The sequence below is a fragment of the Lepidochelys kempii genome, chromosome 3 (assembly GCF_965140265.1).
Source record: "Lepidochelys kempii isolate rLepKem1 chromosome 3, rLepKem1.hap2, whole genome shotgun sequence".
NCBI classification, from domain to species: Eukaryota; Metazoa; Chordata; order Testudines; family Cheloniidae; genus Lepidochelys; species Lepidochelys kempii.
In genome coordinates, this window is record NC_133258.1 from 12170813 (window position 1) to 12190784 (window position 19972).

Here is a 19972-nt window from a genome sequence, read left to right on the forward strand (position 1 = left end):
CTGCCACTACCGGTGTTACTGCAGTTACACTGCCGTTTACACGCTACACTAGTGTGAATATGGGTACACGAGCAGGGGACTTACACCCCTTCCCTGAAGTGGAGAGGTAGCCTTAGTCAGAGTTCGTAAATTGTTATGGGATCAGCTAGAGGAAGGAAGGCAAAGGTAAGATCGTAAACGTAATACCATTTGGCACATACTATACATGTAAATGGCTAAAATGTAATCAAAATCTAGAGTTTCCGAAATGAGGGGGGTGAAGCTGAAAAATTTAGAGACGCTTCCAACATTTCGGATGTTTAGTCAAATTAATCCCAATCCTGTTGGTCTGAAAGGCTTGTGTGACTAAGCTTTCTTGTCAGATTTTGAGCACTTAGTTTTGGGAGATGGGATATATCCTTGCAGTACCTTGGTATATTTGCACTGCACCTCTGTTTTCTATAAATCTGTGATTCTGTTGCTATAGGTTTAAGAGTATTACAAACTTCCTCTTTTTGCATCTCCACTAACAGCCTTTGGTTGTATCAGGGCCCTGGGAGTGAACCCAACCCTAGCAGTGCCATAGGAGCAAACTGGCCAACAGCCTTAGTGCTAAAGGCCTACAGACTCACAGCAATCGTGCCCCAGGCCCCTGACTTGATAGACAGGCATAACTCTTATTGGGTATCTGAACGATACAAAGGTCCCAACAGAAAGAGGAAGCTGTCTGAGCAACAGACCATTGCCTGCTGGTTGCTGTTTAGACTGTCTCACCTGACCCTGCCTTGCCACTTTGCCTCCCTAGCCCACTGACCTGGACCTTTGAATTGTATCTTCTGGCTACTGACGTCCGCAAGAACTCTGAAAAAAATGTCCAGCAGAATGTTTTCCTTTCCATCAGAAAATGATGTGTGATCACAATCAAAGCTTTCCCCACAAATGTGTTGATTTTAATAAAGTGTTTTTTGGGGGGGAATTTGAAATGAAGTGTTTCAATAAGGTCAAAATGTTCCCTTTTTCCTTATCAAACAGAATGTTTCAAATTTTTATTTCAAAACAACTTTGCATTTTGAAGCTTATTTTATCTTATATTATAAATTACAGTACCCAATAAACAAAGTCAAAATCAAAACCAAAAAATTTGATTGAACTGAAACAAAAAATGTTAAAACTATCAGGTTGGTGGGAAATGTCTAAATGTTTTGTTCTGATTTGGAAAGAAATTGAATTTTGAGATGTTGGAATTAACCTGCAGAAAGAAAATTCTGAGTTTCAAACACCTCTGTTCTATAAGTGCTCACGAGCAAAGCCAGAAATAGCCAAAGAACACATCAGAGAGATATCTGTGATTGTGTGATGGGGTTGCCGGAGTCAGGAGGACACCGGCAACTTGCGGGAGGTTTAGGTTGGATATTAGGAAAAACTTTTTCACTAGGAGGGTGGTGAAGCACTGGAAAGGATTACCTAGGGAGGTGGTGGAATCTCCTTCCTTAGAGGTTTTTAAGGTTAGGCTTGGCAAAGCCCTGGCTGGGATGATTTAGTTGGGGATTTCAGAGTAACAGCCGTGTTAGTCTGTATTCGCAAAAAGAAAAGGAGTACTTGTGGCACCTTAGAGACTAACCAATTTATTAGAGCATAAGCTTTCGTGAGCTACAGCTCACTTCCTCAGATGCATATCGTGGAAACTGCAGCAGGCTTTATATATACACAGAGAATATGAAACAATACCTCCTCCCACCCCACTGTCCTGCTGGTAATAGCTTATCTAAAGTGATCATCAGGTGGGCCATTTCCAGCACAAATCCAGGTTTTCTCACCCTCCACCCCCCCACACAAATTCACTCTCCTGCTGGTGAGTGAATTTGTGTGGGGGGGTGGAGGGTGAGAAAACCTGGATTTGTGCTGGAAATGGCCCACCTGATGATCACTTTAGATAAGCTATTACCAGCAGGACAGTGGGGTGGGAGGAGGTATTGTTTCATATTCTCTGTGTATATATAAAGCCTGCTGCAGTTTCCACGATATGCATCTGATGAAGTGAGCTGTAGCTCACGAAAGCTTATGCTCTAATAAATTGGTTAGTCTCTAAGGTGCCACAAGTACTCCTTTTCTTTTAGTTGGGGATTGGTCCTGCTTTGAGCAGGGGGTTGGACTCGATGACCTCCTGAGGTCCCTTCCAACCCTGATATTCTATGATTCTGTGATTCTAGGAAGGGGATAGACTCAATGACCCTTCCAGTCCTACATTTTACATTAGTATATGATATGGAGGCATACACAAAGATGTAGGGAGAGGGCAGTAACACCTGAAGGACCAAGCCTGCATCATGTGTGATTAATGGGGAGAGATATATATTTTTTTCAAAATCATTATATTTGAAGGGCAATGTAGTGCAGCCAAATCAAATATTTTAGCATGGTTGACTGGTATATATGAGCCAACCTTTCCTGATCAGTAAGAAACTATCATTTACGTTCTCTGGGCCAAGTGGAGTTTATGATGGACCAATTTAATTTGATCGATTTAGTTTTGTTAGGAAAGAGAGCTAGCATAGCTAGCTAGTCATGCAATAAAGTGTGACTGGCAGTGAATAGGTAGTCTTGTGGCTAAGGCCCTGGCCGGAGATGCTGAACATCTGTGTTCAATTCCAAGCTCTGCCACAGAATGCCATATGACCTTGGTCAAATCGTTTAATCTCTCTGTGTCTCAGTGCCACATTGGTGAAAAAGGAATAATCTTGGCCTGGCCTACTTAGAGTGGAAGATTAAGTCTTTACATTGCCCTATACAAAGGGGTGCTACTGTAATACATATCCTAATCAGGAGAGTGATGGGATCTTGCTGGTGAAAAAGAAGGATTGAAGATACTGGTTTTCACACTTTCCTAAACCTATATAAGAGTGGCATTGCATGAAGCACAAGAGAAATTTGATAATGAGCACAGGACTGACCCAGGGATTGTACAACACCAATCCCCTTTAGTATCTTCTGGGACATTCTGATCCTGGCGTGAGATTCTGCCATTTGTTCCATGTGGTTAGGAGTGAAAACACTGCTGTAGCCATGAAAACAATATAGCAATCTTCATTAGACAGCACAAAGGCGATCTAACCCCAGCTCACTGTCTTTCTCAAGAGATAGGGCGGGATCTAATATAGCCTCCAGGATCCTTTTAATTTGAAGGCATAAACAGTTTGATTGCCATTAAATGTAACAGCTGGCAGCACAAAGAGCCAAGAAGGAATTTGGAGCCAAGGAGTAATATTTCTGCCTTTTCAGGATGAAGTGTGAGGGAGTTCACTGATACTCCAGCTCGGATGTCCAACACATCAGAGCAGCAACCAAGACTGTTACACATGAGTCACCCTCTGCATCTCCAGCATAACAGTGATGAAAACTGAGTTTTCTGTGTTATAATCAGGCAGTGGTAATCTCTACTGTGGAATAGCAATGATGAGTGAATCACCAAAGGTTTGCAAAATAAGTTTCCTCTCCCCAAATTTAAACCCTGAGGTCCTGGCTCCGTTTATGCTCAGCCTTTACTTAGGCAGTAGGAATCATGGGGAATTCAGTCTTCCTTCCTCTTAAAGCCTATGGGAATTTGGCTGATCTTAAACCAACCTCTGGCTATTGGGGTACTTTATCCCATAATGGCCTTCTGCAGAGGATTTCTTACACTGAAACATTTGGTATGGACCATTGTCAGTGACAGGATACTGAAGTAGATGGACCTTGAGCCTGACCCCATCAGGAGGTGCCTATGTTCCTTAATCCACAAATAATTCTATTTTGAATGGAGTAATTACTACTCAATGACAAGTAAAGCTAGGAGGCTGATGAACTAGAACTTGTACATGTAAACCCAAAGGGCTGGTCTTAATACAGTGTTGAACTGTACATAAATGTCCTTTTAAAAGGGGCAAAACACTGTTACATTTCCTGCTCCTTCAGGACCAGACATGAGGCATATGTGCTGAGCCGTGCAGGGAAGCCTGCAGTGTAGATTCATTTCAGGAAAGGAGGATTTGGAAGGTCATGGTCATTTATGGGCCCAATTTTCATTTACATCAAGACCCGTTGGCACCACCCTAGCAGTACAAAGGGGCCTTCATGTAAATAAGAATCAGGCCTTTCTGTATCTTCCCCCCTCTTGTTCACATGCCACGTGAATAGTCATACACTCAGCACCCATCGGCTGAAAACGAGAACTCCGGGAGATTCAGCCTGAAACAAAACTCACACCCACTCATTGAAAGGAATCTAGTTTCCATGTGAAAGGTTTTTCCGGCAGATGCAACAATGAGGCTTGGAAACAGAGAGGTGAAGAAATGTGCTGGCAGGAAGCTAAGCAGGTTTTGAAAAGTCTCTCTGCAGTAGAGTCCCAGAGTTTATCGCTTACAGTTAACCTCTGATTTGGGAGGATTCCCGCTGTTCCTGAGGGAGAAAACATCTCTAGAAGGAAGTTACCTACAAGTATAAGTGCACTCGTGTGGGTGTCTTATTCCCAAGAACTTCTTATATAAAAAATGTAATATATGACATCTCATAATATTTTCATATTGGGTAACTACAGAGAATATTTTGGCAAGGGTGCTTAATCTAAAATGTTCAATTTTAATCAGCTTGAACTATGGTCTGTCTTTCTGTGAACTGAAAACCACCAATCAATTTTCCTTTATCTTTTTTTCTGTTTTTCTTACCCAAGGCAATGCCTTTTGTAAAAGGGTATTTATTTTTAATGGATTTTTTAATGAATTTTTCAGTCAAGCTATTAATAATGCCATTAATTATAGGCAGCTTGTATTAAAGTGCATGCCGGCCTCTTAATCCTGACCCCCAGCTATTGGCTTGCAGCTAATCTAGCCTGGTGCTTGGCAGTGAGGTGCAGACCTCAGCCAGTGCTGCTAGGAAACAGGATCGGGAGACAGAGCTGAAGGATAAGAAGGGGGGTGAGGGGAATAGAATTTTTAGTATATACTTTGCCAGAGGGGGTGAAGTTTAAAGCCAGATGATATGTTAGTGTGGTGGGGATAATCCTGGAGATGCGGCGCAAGCACTTAGGAGGAAGTTCCCCAGTGGAAGGCTTTGCTCTGCCTGAAAGGCCTGTCTGTTTGATAACCCCACAGGAGGACTATGCTAACTTACCTGAGGCTGTTATGTGTGACTGCTGCTCCACTTCAATCTGCTTAAAAGATCTACCAGACAGAAGGCCACGCAACATAATAGATTCCATTCCCCCACCCTAGACACACTGCTCATCTGACAGAGTGGTTAGGAAAGGTACTAATTATCAGCTGGATGCAAGATAATGAAAGGGCCTGATCCTGCTCCCATTGGAGTTGGTGACTGAGCTTCCATCAGTTGGAGAAGGATCAGACCCTAAATATTTCAAGTCTTTGTGCTTTAAGTTCATCATCTGTGTGTGCGTTTGTTCTAACACGGATACGAGCATTACAGAAATCTTAGAGTGAATCATTTTATGTCAGTGAAATTTCAGGGTTATGCTAGTGTAGTTTCAGGGGCTTTTCTTTGAGGGGGGCATGGGAGAAGGAGGTCTATGTTTAATGCATCTGAAGAAGTGGGTATTTACCCACGAAAGCTTATGCTCCAATACGTCCGTTAGCCTATCAGGTGTCACAGGACTCTTTACCGCTTTCACAGATCCAGACTAACACGGCTACCCTTCTGATACATTTAATTAGTTTTGTCACTGCGTGTGTGTTTCCGTTCTTTTTTTAAAAAAGCTGTGGTCCCAAGGATCGTGCCTTTGGCCTGTTGTCAATCAGGATCTGACCCACTGAAATATAATATTGGACACAATATTTCAAATGAAGATGCCTTAGAAGGGAAATCCTTCCTCTGTATGCTCAGATGCCCATGTAGGTACATAATTTCCATCTTTTATGACAGTTAATGTAAGCATCCAAATGCAGGTTTTGGACATCATATTTATTGAAATTTTTTAAAGAGCCGAGAATGCGCTCAGTGCTGCATGAGACAGAAGGGAAGGCAGCCCCTGTACAAAGGTGCATCCAATTGGGATTTATTGTTTTGGCATGTTTATTTTGCTTCTCTTCTTGCAAGCATTGCAGAAGAAGTGAGTCTTGAGAAGGGATCTGAATGCATGGGATGGCAGGTGAGTAACTAGGTGCCACCTCTTTGTCATCTGCTTTGAAAAATGGGCTTCCCATGTCCCTATTAAAGAGAGAGGCTGGTGACATAAAATTCATATCTGGATCCAGGGCTGTTTGGATCTGGGGTTTTGGTTCAGGCCCATGTTTACAGTAACAGGAAGGGCGAGACTTTCAGTTGGTGTAAATCGGTGTCATTCTAGGGAGATCAGAGAAACTATACCAAGTTACCCTAGCTGATGATCTAATCCTAAAAAAAATCTTTGTTCAATTTTTCTTTTACAACTTTGCTTAACTTTGGTAGAGAAACAAGAAAATCCAAATGGTGTAGAATGTATAATGGTAGAGTTGTTCTCAACCACTCACACTCCTACCAGTACTGGTAATTTGGGATTTTACTATGGATATTCTAAGTTGGGTCTCTGTACTGGGCCCCAATCACCACTGTTGCATGCCTCCCATTCTAATCTACCATAGCTGCTTCAGGTTCCAGCTCATGATTAACAGACCGGCCTGGTCCACCAGGGGGCTTACCCTGGTGGGCTGCATGCCAAAGATTGCCGACCCCCCCCTGTGTTAAGGGCTGTTAGAAAGAGAATGGTGATCAATTGATCTCTGTGTCCACTGAGGGTAGGGAAGAAGTAATGAGCTTAATGTGCAGCAAGGGAGATTTATATTAGATATTAGGAAATACTTCCTGACTATAAGGATAGTTAAGTATTTGAATAGGCTTCTAAGGGGAGATTGTGGAATCCCCATCCTTGGAGATTTTTATGAACAGATTAGACAAACATCTATGAGGGATGGCTGAAGTATACTTGGTCCTGCCTCACCATGGGGAAGTTGAAGTAGAAGATCTCTCAAGGTCCCTTACAGCCATACATTTCTATGAGTCTGACTTTCATTAGCTGTAATCTTTATATCTCCATCAGAGCTAGAACCAGAAATGCTGAAATACAATGCCACCGAAAAACACATGATCTGTTGAGATTTCTATACCAAATGTGCCGACGCAAGAGGTTTGGATAATTCAAATCATGTCCCCAGTCCTGCAGTTAATCTCCCCATGGGCACAAGTGTTTACCTGGGTGAACTCATTGCTTGATTTGGGCCAAGGGTCGGACATGAAGCCATCATTTTGAATGCTTATCCAAAGAGAACTTCTGAAACTTTTGAGGTTCACCTGTTACTTCCATTCTGTCTATATACTAGTGTTCAAAAATATCAGGGCTTTTTACATTGTCAATGAAAGGGATATTCGCCCGTAATTCCAAGGTCAGATGGAAAATGAGTTTTGATCAGACAAGAAAAAGAAAATCCATGTTGTCAGAAAAGATAACTGTAAACATCTTGAAGAGAAACAAGGCTGATGGCCTCAGCCAGCTTTACTGAGCTGTGTGAAATTTTGTCACTGAAAGGTTATACTGTTTGAAATTTTGTTGTGAGCTCAAAAATGGGCACAATTCTGCTCCAGAATCTGTGATGCTTCACGAAAACAAGCTCTTTCCTAGGGAACATGAGCTTGTTGCTGACTGGAAAAGTGGCTTCAAAACTCAGTTTGATTTTCTTCTTCCAAGTAGAAAAAAGCCATTTCACAGAAAACTGAAACCTGCGGGAAACAAAATCACTAGAAGTGAAATAGGGGAAATGTTCATGTAAAACACCACTGGAAATTTTCTCTAAGGTGCACACAGGTTTATTACTTTAGACCCTGTTTCAGCAAGTTCTTAAGTAAAAATGGGTGAATAATTGGTATTTTTTGTTCAGTGGTGGGTTCTGAAAAATTGGAAACTGCCACTTCCCTGCTCAGTGAGAGACCCTCAAAGGCTTTCAGCACATTAGAGGCTTGTCTTTTCAGGTCAAGGCTGAGATGCAGAGAAAGGGAGAGGGGACTGCATTGTGATTGCTTGACCTATCCCATGTTTTATTTCTGGATAAACAGAGTACTTCAGCTTCCCCTCTTTCTGATCCCTCGCTCTGCACAAAGACTGCATTCAGCAAATAGGGCACAATATTTCAATACGTGCTCTGTCTCTTGCTCATATCTTTTGTCCTTATTGCCATCTTCCTGGGCTATATACATCTAAATTCAGGTTTCTTGTGACTCATTTTTTTTCTGAAGGTAAAAAAGAAAGATGATGCTTGTTGATTTTTCCTCTATTTCACGCCATGTGCACCAGATTGTGATACCCTTATTCACACTGAAGAGCATCTGGCACTGTGAGCACTTCCACTGAAGTCAAAGGGCTAGATTCTCGGTTGGAGTAAATCTGCATACTTGTAATCCCACTGACTTCAATGGAGCTGCTCAGATTTACACATTGAGGCTGTAGCCTGTTGGGACTACTTGTGTGAGTAAGTGCTCACCAGTGGAGATAAGGGGTTCATTGTCTGAATCTCAAACTTGTGAGCACATTCCTTTTCCTTTTAAAACAAAAGATACACAGTGCAACATCCCACCTACCCAAATTCTCCCTGGAGTTTCAACTGGATGCTCCTCAGAGCACTGTTTTTAAGAACAGTTTAGACAAACACCTATCAGGGATTGTCTAGGGCATACAGTACTTAATCCAGCCTCAGTGTGGGTGGGGCATGCACTAGGTGACCTCTTTTGGTGCCTTCCAGCCCTAGGTTTCTATGACTCTTTGTTGAATTATTTAATGTAAACAATATCGGTTGTGAATTTAATCTCTTCCCCCCATTTCTTTTCTGTTCAGAAATCATTTGTGAATTGATCCTCATTTCTGCAAACATCTTTTTTTTAATATTTACCAAAGATCTAGACTAAACAACTTTTTGTTTCCAGCAGGGTTTTTTTTGTGCAAAATGTTCGCTTTGACTGTTCATGGTGTGTGATTGGTCATATATGTCACATAGAATTAAAATTTCTGCTCCCTGGTTGGATGACTGAATCTTTTAAAACATGACTACAGTGCATAGTAAATAAGACTTGCAGATGAATAATCATCTGTGCTAAAATTTGTGATGCTTTAATAATTTGTGATTGTTTTTTACCAATACACATCAGTCATCTGAACATTTGTGAATAACCCATTATATGACCCCGTAAATAGTAGTGAAGTGAAGTTGACCCATTTATCCAGGAATATATTAGCAAATCTGTTTTTCCATTATTTGATACAGGTTCTCTTTTCTGCTGCCTATCCCGAGCTCTGGTGAAGCATTTCTGTGTGCTGTTAAATAGCTACGACATCACCTCACAGAAAGCAACATGTCAGTGGTGAAATGTTCCTTGAGTGGAGTTTGTGTATTAGTTTGAAAAGGTTGCAAAGCTATTTGGGGCAAAAGCTGTGAAATAGAAGATCAACAGCATTACAGAGTCAGTGTAGTCCAATGGAATATGCCTTGGGCAGGGTACCTGGGTTTTCGTCTTGGCTCCACCACTGACCTGCTCTGTCGCCTTAGAGAATTTCAAGGCTTTTGTTTCCTCGTGCATAAAATGGGAACAATCATCCATTGCAATGCACTTTGTGATCTATAGATCAAAATGCTATAAAAGATCTAATATCATTATGTTGTCAACATACCATTAGCAATCACCAAGCAATCCCAGGGTCGCTGTTGTATATTCTGTATAACTCTCTCGACATAATGACAGGTTTCAGAGTAGCATCCATGTTAGTCTGTATTCGCAAAAAGAAAAGGAGGACTTGTGGCACCTTAGAGACTGACAAATTTATTTGAGCATAAGCTTTGGTGAGCTACAGCTCACTTCAACGGATGCATTCACAAAAGCTTATGCTCAAATAAATTTGTTAGTCTCTAAGGTGCCACAAGTACTTCTTTTCTCTCAACATAGTTTATGACTATTTAAAACACTGCAGGTAAGTAGAGAGATGAGAGTTTAGGCCTGTGGTCGTGATTCGTGAGGATGAGGGAGAGAGAAACTAGTCAAATTTTGGAACATTGGGTGTAAATCTCATGAAACATTGAAACTAGTTGGACTGTCAGTTCTTTAGGGGTGGGGACTTTTTGTTCTGTTTGTTCTGCACCTATCACAATGGTGTCCTGGTCCAGGGTGGGCAATACAATTAATAAACAATAATAATATTGCCACTGAATTCTCCTAAAACAAATACAAAACATAGATGAGTTAATTAGATCTCAACACTTACAAATTTGTGTTGCATGCATTAGCCTCTGATCACATTTCACTATCACATGGAGGAGCTGCACAGGAAGCCAAGTTCACATACCTACCCCTAATGATGAATACAAAGCACAGAAGAATTGCTTTTGTGTCTTCAGATGGAGATTTCTGACCACAGTTTAATCCCAAGTGTCTGAAATAATTCTCTGGTTGAAAATAATTTCAAGAAGGGAATAGTTCCTGGTTTGTCTTTACTGAATGAGCTGTTGAAAAACTAAAAAGCTATTAGAGAGATAAAAAGATCAAAATAATTTGCTGAGCATTATGATACTGTCTATGTTCATCCAGCTGAAACCAAAGCAAGCTCTCTGTGGAAATGGCTGTTCATGAGAAGAAATAGTTTTAGAAAGAGGGACAAATCCTGGTGGAATATTTTCCTTCTTTGGCCCTCTGTCCCCTTTCATTTCCCCCCAACTCTGACTGTTCCACACATGGAGGTGCTGCTGGCCAGATGGCTGACAGAAAAATCAAACCACTATTGACCAGATCCCTCTGCAGAGCACACCACACACCAGCTATTTGGCTGAAAAGGGCTAATATTTCAATGGAGGTTCTTAAATTAGGCACACAAGTTGTAAGTGTGAGTTCACAGGATATGGTGTTAGGAGTATTAGTGTTAATGAAGGATCCAGGCCTGTAGTTTCGCCTCAGACAGTATTTTGAATTTTGTTTGCCTGTTTGGTTTTGGATATAAATACATTTTTACTAGTATGTGTGACCAAACAATTCTTACTAAAAACAAAGACAGACATTGTAAATGTTGCTTTTTCCTAAACCAAATGGGCTTGTTAGTACAATGGGAACAGGTAAGAGCAGTTAACGTGTTACTGGGCATGGTGGGAATGTAATATGTGAGTGCACACTTGAAGACTGCCTCAACTCCTTATTTCAAAGCAAGGTCAAGCAACCAGTCAGGAGGGGCAAAGAGGGATTGGGGGGCGGGGGGAAGGTAAAACACTAAAAGACCAGAGAAATGCCTGCCCCTGACCAGAGTACAACCTCACTCCTTACCCTTCCCATGGGGTACAAAAGGGGTGGGAATGAAGACCCCAGCCTGATGACCCCCCAAAACGGAACATGACCGGAACATAAGTTGTAAGGGGTGGGACTGTGGGCGTGTATTTCAGCTATAATTATGCCTGCTGAGCAGGGGGAAGACGGAACACTGGGAAACAAGGCTTTGCGGCGTCAGAGTTTGGGACACATTTGCTGGAAGCTAACCCCAATAAACACTGCATCGTCTGCACTTCGGACTTCTGGTCTTCTGCTTTCTGTCTGCGTGACAAGAACCAGGGGAGAGGGTGATGGGAAAGCCCTCTAACATATGGCATACCCCAAAAGTGCAGTTGGTTGCAAGAAACATTTATGCTGTTGGAGTCCTCTGCACAAGTTAGCACAGCCTGCGAACTAATGTAAATGGAGCCAAGTGTTCTGGAATCCCTGGGATGCAGGGACTATCTAAATTATGATTGCCTAGCACCCCCAAATGAGACTGGGGCTATGCAGACATGTAGTAAGGGGCAGTCCTTACCTGGAAGAGATTCCAATCTCAATAGATATGGCGGGATTCTTATCCCCATTTTACAGATGAGGACCCAGAGACATTGCACAATTTGCCCACTCTCACGCAACAAACCTGTGGCAGAGCTGAGAACTCAATCCAAATAATCAGAGACCCAGACTTATAGGTTAATTTACAACACAGGTTCTCAACCTTTTTCTTTCTGAGGCCCCCTTCAACACGCTATAAAAACTCCATGGCCCACGTGTGCCACAACGACTGTTTTTCTGCATATAAAAGTCAGGGCTGGCATTAGGGGGTAGCAAACAGGACCATTGCCTGGAGCCCCGCACCACAGGAGGCCCCCATGAAGCTACATTGCTCAGGCTTCAACTCCAACTCCAGACGACAGGGCTCGGGGCTCCGAGCTTCAGACCCATGCAGTGGGGCTTCGGCTTTCTGCTCTGGGCCCCGTGAGTCTAATGCTGGTCCTGCTTGGTGAATCCCCTGAAGCTTGCTTGTGGCCCCACCAGTGGGCCCCAGACTCCTAGTTGAGAACCACTCATTTACAAGACCATCCTGCCCACTCCCATTTCTCTCTCCAATTTTTGGCTACAGGGAAGAAGGATGGCATTACTACTCTTACAGCTGCTCAGTGCCAGTGGAGGATCCCTCTGCGCTAAGGAGCTTCTCCTGGGCTGGCTCACCTTATTTTCCAGCAGCTTTCTGGTGGCGGAGCATCAAAAAGCTTCCCTAATACAGCAGAGGATCTGACCCTTAGGTATTTCATAGATTGTTAAGGCTAGAAGGGACCACCATTCGTTTACCTAGTTTGACCTCTTGTCTAATACAGGAAATTACATTTCACCCAGTTACCCAATGACCCCAATAACTTGTTTTGGCTAAAGCATATCGTGCAGAAGTGCACCCAGTCTGGATGTGAACACACCCAGAGACGGAGAATCCATCACTTCCGTTGGTCATTTGCACAAATACTTCATTACCATCTCTGTTAAAAATATTGTGCCTTATAGGAACTCCTCACTTAACGTTGTGGTTCTGTTCCTGAAAAATGCGACTTTAAGCGAAACAGTGTTAAGCAAATCCAATTTCCCCATAAAAATTAATGTAAATGGAGGGGGGGTTAGGTTCCAGGGAAATTTTTTTCACCAGACAAAAGACTATTTTATTATATATACACACACAGTATAAGTTTTAAACAAACAATTTAATACTGGTACACAGCAATGATGGCTGTGAAGCTTGATTGAGGTGGTGAAGTCAGAGGGTGGGATATTTTCCAGGGAATGCCTTCCTGCTAAATGATGAACTAGCCCTCAAGGGTTAACTTCTTGTTAATGTAGCCTCACACTCTACAAGGCAGAAGGAATGAAGGGAGGGGAGACAGCATAGCAGACAGAGACACACACCCTGTGTGTGTGTGTGTGTGTGTAATGTGCATTTCCCCTTTAAGTATGCTGATCCTTGTCTTAAGTACACTGCCTTGTTAATTAGATCAGCAAGGTGAGACCCACCTCATCTGCTGCCTCCAGGATGGTCTGTGCCCCCCGCCCTGCTCTATGGAAGATGGGGTAAGCGGGATGCAGGAGCAGGGGGAAGGGAGACACCCTGACATTAACCCCCTCTACCCCCCCCCCGCCCACACAGCAAGCAGGAGGCTTGGGGAGCAGCTCCAAGGCAGAGGGCAGGAGCAGCACATGGCGGGGGGGGGGGGGCAGCTGAACTGCCAGCAATTCACAGACTGCTGGGTGGCTGTCCCACAGAGAACTTAGGGGAGCAGGGAGCTGCTAGGGGGGCTGACAGTCCACCATAGTTCCAAGCCCCCACCAGCTCGCTCCACTGGGCTGCACTTCCTGCAAGCAGTGGACAATGCAAGCGGCTGCCAAACGAGGTTATAAGGGAGCATTGTGCAACTTTAAACGAGCACGTTCCCTAATTGATCAGCAACGTAACAACGAAACAGCGTTAACCGGGACGACTTTAAGTGAGGAGTATTTCTAATTTGAATTTGTCTGGTATTAACTTACAGCCATTGGCTTTTGTTATACATTTCTCCACTAGACTGAAGAGCCCTCTAGTACCTGGTATGTTCTCCCCTACTTAGACACCTTAATCAGGTCACCTCGCAAATCTTCTTTTTGATAAGCGAAATGGTTTGAGCTCTTCAAGTCTTTCACTTAAAGAAAATGCAGCTCTTCTCGGCACTCTCTCCAATTTTTCAACATCCTTTTAAAATGGGGAAACAATAACTGTATGCAGTGTTCCAGCATCAGTCTCACCAATGCCATATACAGAGGTAAAACTACCTTTTTACTCCAAATCACTACTTTGTTTATACATCCAAGAATCGTATTCGCCCTTTTGCCCCACCATGGCGCTGGGAACTCATGCTGAGTTTACTGTGTTCAGTTCTTGTGTCCACAATTTAAAAAGGATGTTGGTAAACTGGAGAAGATTCAGAGAAGAACCAGAAAAATGAATAAAGGATTAGAAAACATGCCTTATAGTGGTAGACTCCAGGACCTCAATCTATTTAGCTTAACAAAGAGAAGTTTTAGGAGTGACTTGATTACAGTCTATAACTACCTACATGGGGAACAAATATTTAATAATGGGCTCTTCATTCTAGCAGAGAAATGTATAACACAATCCAAGGGCTGGAAGTTGAAGCTAGACAAATTCAGACTGGAAATAAGGTGTAAATGCTTAACAGTGAGAGTAATTAACCCATTGGAACAATTTCCCAAGGGTTGTGGTGGATTCTCCATCACTGACCATTTTTAAATCAAGACTGGATGTTTTTTTCTAAAAGATCTGATCTAGAAATTATTTTGGGGAAATCCTATAGCTACTTTATTCAGGAGGTCAGACTAAATGATCACACTGACCCTTTCTGACCTTGGAATCTATGCTTGTCCATTCTGACCCCTAAATATTTTTTCAGAGTCATCTTCTGTAACACAGTTCCCTGTCCTGTCAATGTGGCCTGAATTCTTTCTCCCTAGATGTACAACTTTGCATTTGACTGCATTTGAATGGGCTCAGCCTACCAATTAATCCAGATTGTTGTGTACGACTGCCCAGTGCTCAGTTTACCACTTCTCTAATCTGTGTGGCATCTGCAAATGTTATCAGCAATAGTTTATATTGACTTCCAGGTCACCGAGGAAAGTATTAAATAATATTTGGCCTGAAACCTGTCTCTGTGGAACCCTAGGAGAAACACCTCCATACGATGATGATTCCATTTACGACTTCTTTATGAGATCTGTCAATTAGCCAGTTATTTGATCATTTATTGTGTGCTCTGTTAATATTGTGTCATGCTCATTTTTAAATCAAAATGTTGTGCAATCCTAAGGCAAACGCCTGGCAAAAGGTATAAGTAATAGTAAAAGTCTAGGTAATGTTACCGTTATGCAGTTACGTCTGTCAACCAAACATGTAATCTCATCATAGACTGAAATCAGGTTTGTTTGACAAGACCTATTTTCCATAATACCATGCTGCCTGGTATTAATTATATTTCCATCCTTTAATTAGCAATGAAATCCCTTATCAGCTTTTCCATTATTTTGCTGGCGATTGGTGTCAGGCTAACCGGACTATAGTTACACAGGTCATCCTGCTTGCCCTTCTTGAATACTGGCACAACATTAGCACTCTTCCAGTCTTCTGAAATTTCTTTGTGTCCCCCTGAGAGTCCTTTCAGGCCTTAATCACAGACCACAGCCACTCCAGGTCTCCTTCACCACCACGGTGCTTTATTATATTCTTTCAGCAGGCCACAACCTGTAGTATTTACATTCCATAGCCAGCTTCCCCGCTTGCCTCTGGCAAAGGGAACAGTACTAACAGCAACCAGTCCTGCCTACCTCTGCCTTCTTTCAGTCTCCCTGCTCTCCCGCAGCACTTTCTTCCAGCCTGCTTACAGAATCCCAGCTGCTGAGGTTACTTTCCCTTCAATTAGCCCTTTACTTGTAGCTCTACTCAGTTAATTGACACCCTCTGTCAACTACCTTTCTTTCATTTAGGTCCCAGCTAATATACACTGGTGGGTATTAGCGTGCCAGGGTGCTGAGTTATGTTATGAGCTTCTGAGGTCCCTCAGCACACCCTGTTACACCTGAGTATTCCAAGATTGATTAAAAATTAACATCAGAGGGTCAGATATCACCTTAGCAAACTCTTTTAGGATCCTTGGGTGCAAGTTTTACGACCCTGCTGATTTTTAGAATGTTTATCTCTATTAGTTGCTGTTTAACGTCCTTCTTAGTTATTAATAGATAGGAAAATAGTTCATCTTTCTCATGTGACATAAGTACAACATCCTGATTCTTTTCAAATACAGAACAGAAATATTTATTGAGCACATCTGCCTTTTCTGCATCATTGTTAACAGATAGAGGGCCCATACCACTCTGAGGATTTCTTTTGTTCCTGATATACTTAAAAAACTTCTTATTTTCCTTAGCCCCGCCATCAAGAGAGTTTTCCCTTATATATTTAGCTTTCCTTATCAATTTTCTACACATCATAAATTCTAATTAATATTGATTGATTTCCCCTTTTTCTCTTTGTTACATATTGTGGGTTTTTTTCCTTTAATTATTATTTCTACTTGCAGCCTTCTTTTCCACTCTTCACCATGATGGGATTTGACCCAAATTTGCCCTCTTTCTTGATTGTGGAATTGTGGCTTTTTGTCCATCTAATAAACTCTTCTTAAACAACTCCCAATTTTCATTCACATTTCTTGTCTATTTTTTCCCTCCCAATCAATTTCCCTCATAGGGTGACATTCACAAAGGGCCTTAGGTGTCTAGCTGCCATTTTAGGTGCCTAAATCCCAAGGTCAGGCACCACACCAATGGTATTCACAAAACCACAGCTCAGCTGCTGCTGAACTCTGCAAGGTGCCTAAAATCACTCAGTGATTAATTTATTTTCAGTAAAAGTTTCTGAGGCATCTGTTTCTGCCTCGGGGGATGTGCACTCCGGTTCCACACTAGGCATCCAGATACCTGAGACACGGTGCAACATATGAAACAGGGGTAGTAGTCATTCCTCTGCCTAACTCATCTGCAGGCCCCAATCTGGTAAGTGTACTTGGAGCTCATACAAAACATCAGAGGAAGAGGGTGACCTTCCTGATAACTTTTAGCCCAATGATTAGGGTACTCACCTGGGATGTGGATTCAAGCCCGCTCCCCTCCTTGCCTGAAGGTATTTGAAGAGGGATCCAGCCTCTCAGGTGAGTGCCCTAACTACTTGGCTATCAGATATTCTAATGTGGGGCTCTCTCTGTCTGCTGCCTGTTGGAGCTGTTCCACACTGTGGATAAATAATTAAAGACTCCTTGGAACAGGGGAATTGGACCCTGGTTCTCCTCAGTCCTGGGAGAGTGTTCTAACCACCAAGCTATAGAGGAATTCTCTTTCTTGCTACCTGGCTCAATGATTCCTTAATTATTTACTCAAAGTGGAACAACTTCAAAAGGAAAGCTTGAGAGTGCCCCATGTTAAAATATACCATAGTCCAGGCGGCTAGGGCACTTGCCTGAAAAGGGGCAAAAGCTGATTCAAATCCCATCCCCCACCCCCTTGGGTGGAGGGGGAACTTGAATGGAGGCGGGCCGCCTACATCTAAGCTGAGTACCCTAGCCACTGGGCTAAATGTTTTCAGGGAGTTCTTCCTCACTTCTTGAAAAAATAAGTAAAAAGAAAAGGAGTACTTAGAGAAGGTGCCACAAGTACTCCTTTTCTTTTTGTGAATACAGACTAACACGGCTGTTGCTCTGAAAGGTGCATAAGTAGGAGCTCATCCTCTTTTCTGCTGTGATTCAGGAGGTCTGTAGCAGACTCCCACCAATATCCCGTCCTGAACTTTTCTAGCACATTGATCCATATGCATTCAAGATTCTGAAGTGGTAAGCAATAACTCTAAAACAAGTAGTGGTGTCTTTAATGCTGTCATAAATATAAAGGGAAGGGTAAACCCCTTTAAATCCCTCCTGGCCAGATAAAAACCCTCTCACCTGTAAAGGGTTAAGAAGCTAGGGTAACCTCGCTGGCACCTGACCAAAAGGACCAATGAGGAGACAAGATACTTTCAAAGCTGGAGCGGGGGAGAAACAAAAGTTCTCTCGGTCTGTGTGTTGATTTTGCTAGGACCAGAGCAGGAATGCAGGTCAGAACTCCTCTAAAGGGCTAATAAGCAATCTAGTTAGATATGTGGTAGATTCTGTTTTGTTTAAATGGCTGATAAAATAAGCTGTGCTGGAGGGAATGTATATTCCTGTTTTTGTGTCTTTTTGTAACTTAAGATTTTGCCTAGAGGGATTCTCTATGTTTTGAATCTGATTACCCTGTAAGGTATTTACCATCCTGATTTTACAGAGGTGATTCTTTTACTTTTTCTTCAATTAAAATTCTTCTTTTAAGAACCTGATTTCTTTTTCATTGTTCTTAAGATCCAAGGGTTTGGGTCTGTGCTCACCTGTACCAATTGGTGAGGATTTTTATCAAGCCTTCCCCAGGAAAGGGGGTGTACGGTTTGGGAGGATTTGGGGGAGGGGGAAACACATTTCCAAGTGGGCTCTTTCCCTGTTATATATTTGTTAGATGCTTGGTGGTGGCAGCAATAAAGTCCAAGGGCAAAAGGTAAAATAGTTTGTACCTTGGGGAAGTTTTAACCTAAGCTGGTAAAAATAAGCCTTGGGGGGTTTTCATGCAGGTCCCCACATCTGTACCCTAGAGTTCAGAGTGGGGAAGGAACCTTGACAAATGTAAAGTGCCATCCTCCAGCTTTGAAACCCATTCCATCCTTCCTTCACAGATTGAAACCAGGATTCGTGTGTGTGTATGTGTGAGAGAGAGTCCATGGGCCAAATTCTGTTCTCCATTACAAGAGTAAATCAAGAATAACTCTACTGAAGTCAATGAGTCAGTGATCTCTTCTACTGAGAGCAGAATTTGACCCCTTGTTGGTACGTGCATAAGGAGTTGTATGGGTAAAAGTGCAAAGGTGCTTGTTGGGAAATCTGACATTAAACAACAATGAAAACTGATAGCATTGGTGGAGCAGAGGTGAAAGTCAGTAGCTCTGTAGTATATTAGAGACAATAGGTGGAGCAGGTCTAGACGCCATAAAGGGCCTTAAAAAGCGAGGCTGGTAGATTTATGTGGTGGACAAGGAGAAGGCACAGAAAGGATGTATGAAGTGTCGAGACAGAAAATACTTTGCAGCAGATGCAAGTGGAGCAAAATGTCAGGCCTTGATGAGAGTTTTAGCTGTGTAGATGGATAAGAAAAGCCTTTCTGAAGGAAACTTAGTCATGCTGCTGTATTTCTCAGGCCTTCTCAGGGTAAGTGAAGGAGAAATAGATTTTCCCTTGGTTTTAACAGGTGTTTATTTATAATTAGAGGACCAATAGTTCAGGCCCAAAGACCTCCAAGGCTGTAAGAAATTCTGATCCAGATTTGATATTGAACTTCATGATTGGCTGGCTACTTTTTCTCTAATAGCCTGAACCCAAACACCACTAAAGTTTGATTCTGGTTTTTGAACCTTGCTTCAGCCTTTCTCAGTTTATAATGTGTAAGTTCATACACACATACCCTGTTACTATTTTGCAGTCTTAAATACTTCAGGCCAGATCTTCAGTTGGTCTGCTGGTCCTGGTCCTTCTTGTCTCCAAACGCATCTTTACCATTTGTCTTTAAGACACAGTCTCCTTCCATGTATTAGTTTAAGCAGCAATATGAAAGCTGTGTGTGGCTATGTACACACTGCACAACATGAAACTTTGGCTAATTTTTTTTTTCTTTAAGAAAGGAGGGGGCTAAAACTGGTTTCATGATTTTCCTCCCAAATGTCCTATAAAGCAAATGTAATATACAAGGGGAAAACCTGCTTGCATAGATCAGACACATTTCTGGGCATCTACATACTTAGCAGAGAGAACATGTTCAATTAGTCTCTTTCCCACAAGCTCCCCAGTTAGTCTCCCTCTGGAAAATAGGTGAGAAATGCTTATATTCCTCTCAATATGTTAATCAGACAACTGGTATCACAGTTCTCTAACCAGAATTGTATAATATCAGTCCCCCTTGGCAGATATATTTTATTTGGATAATGATGTGAAATTTAAGATCTACGTTTCAATTG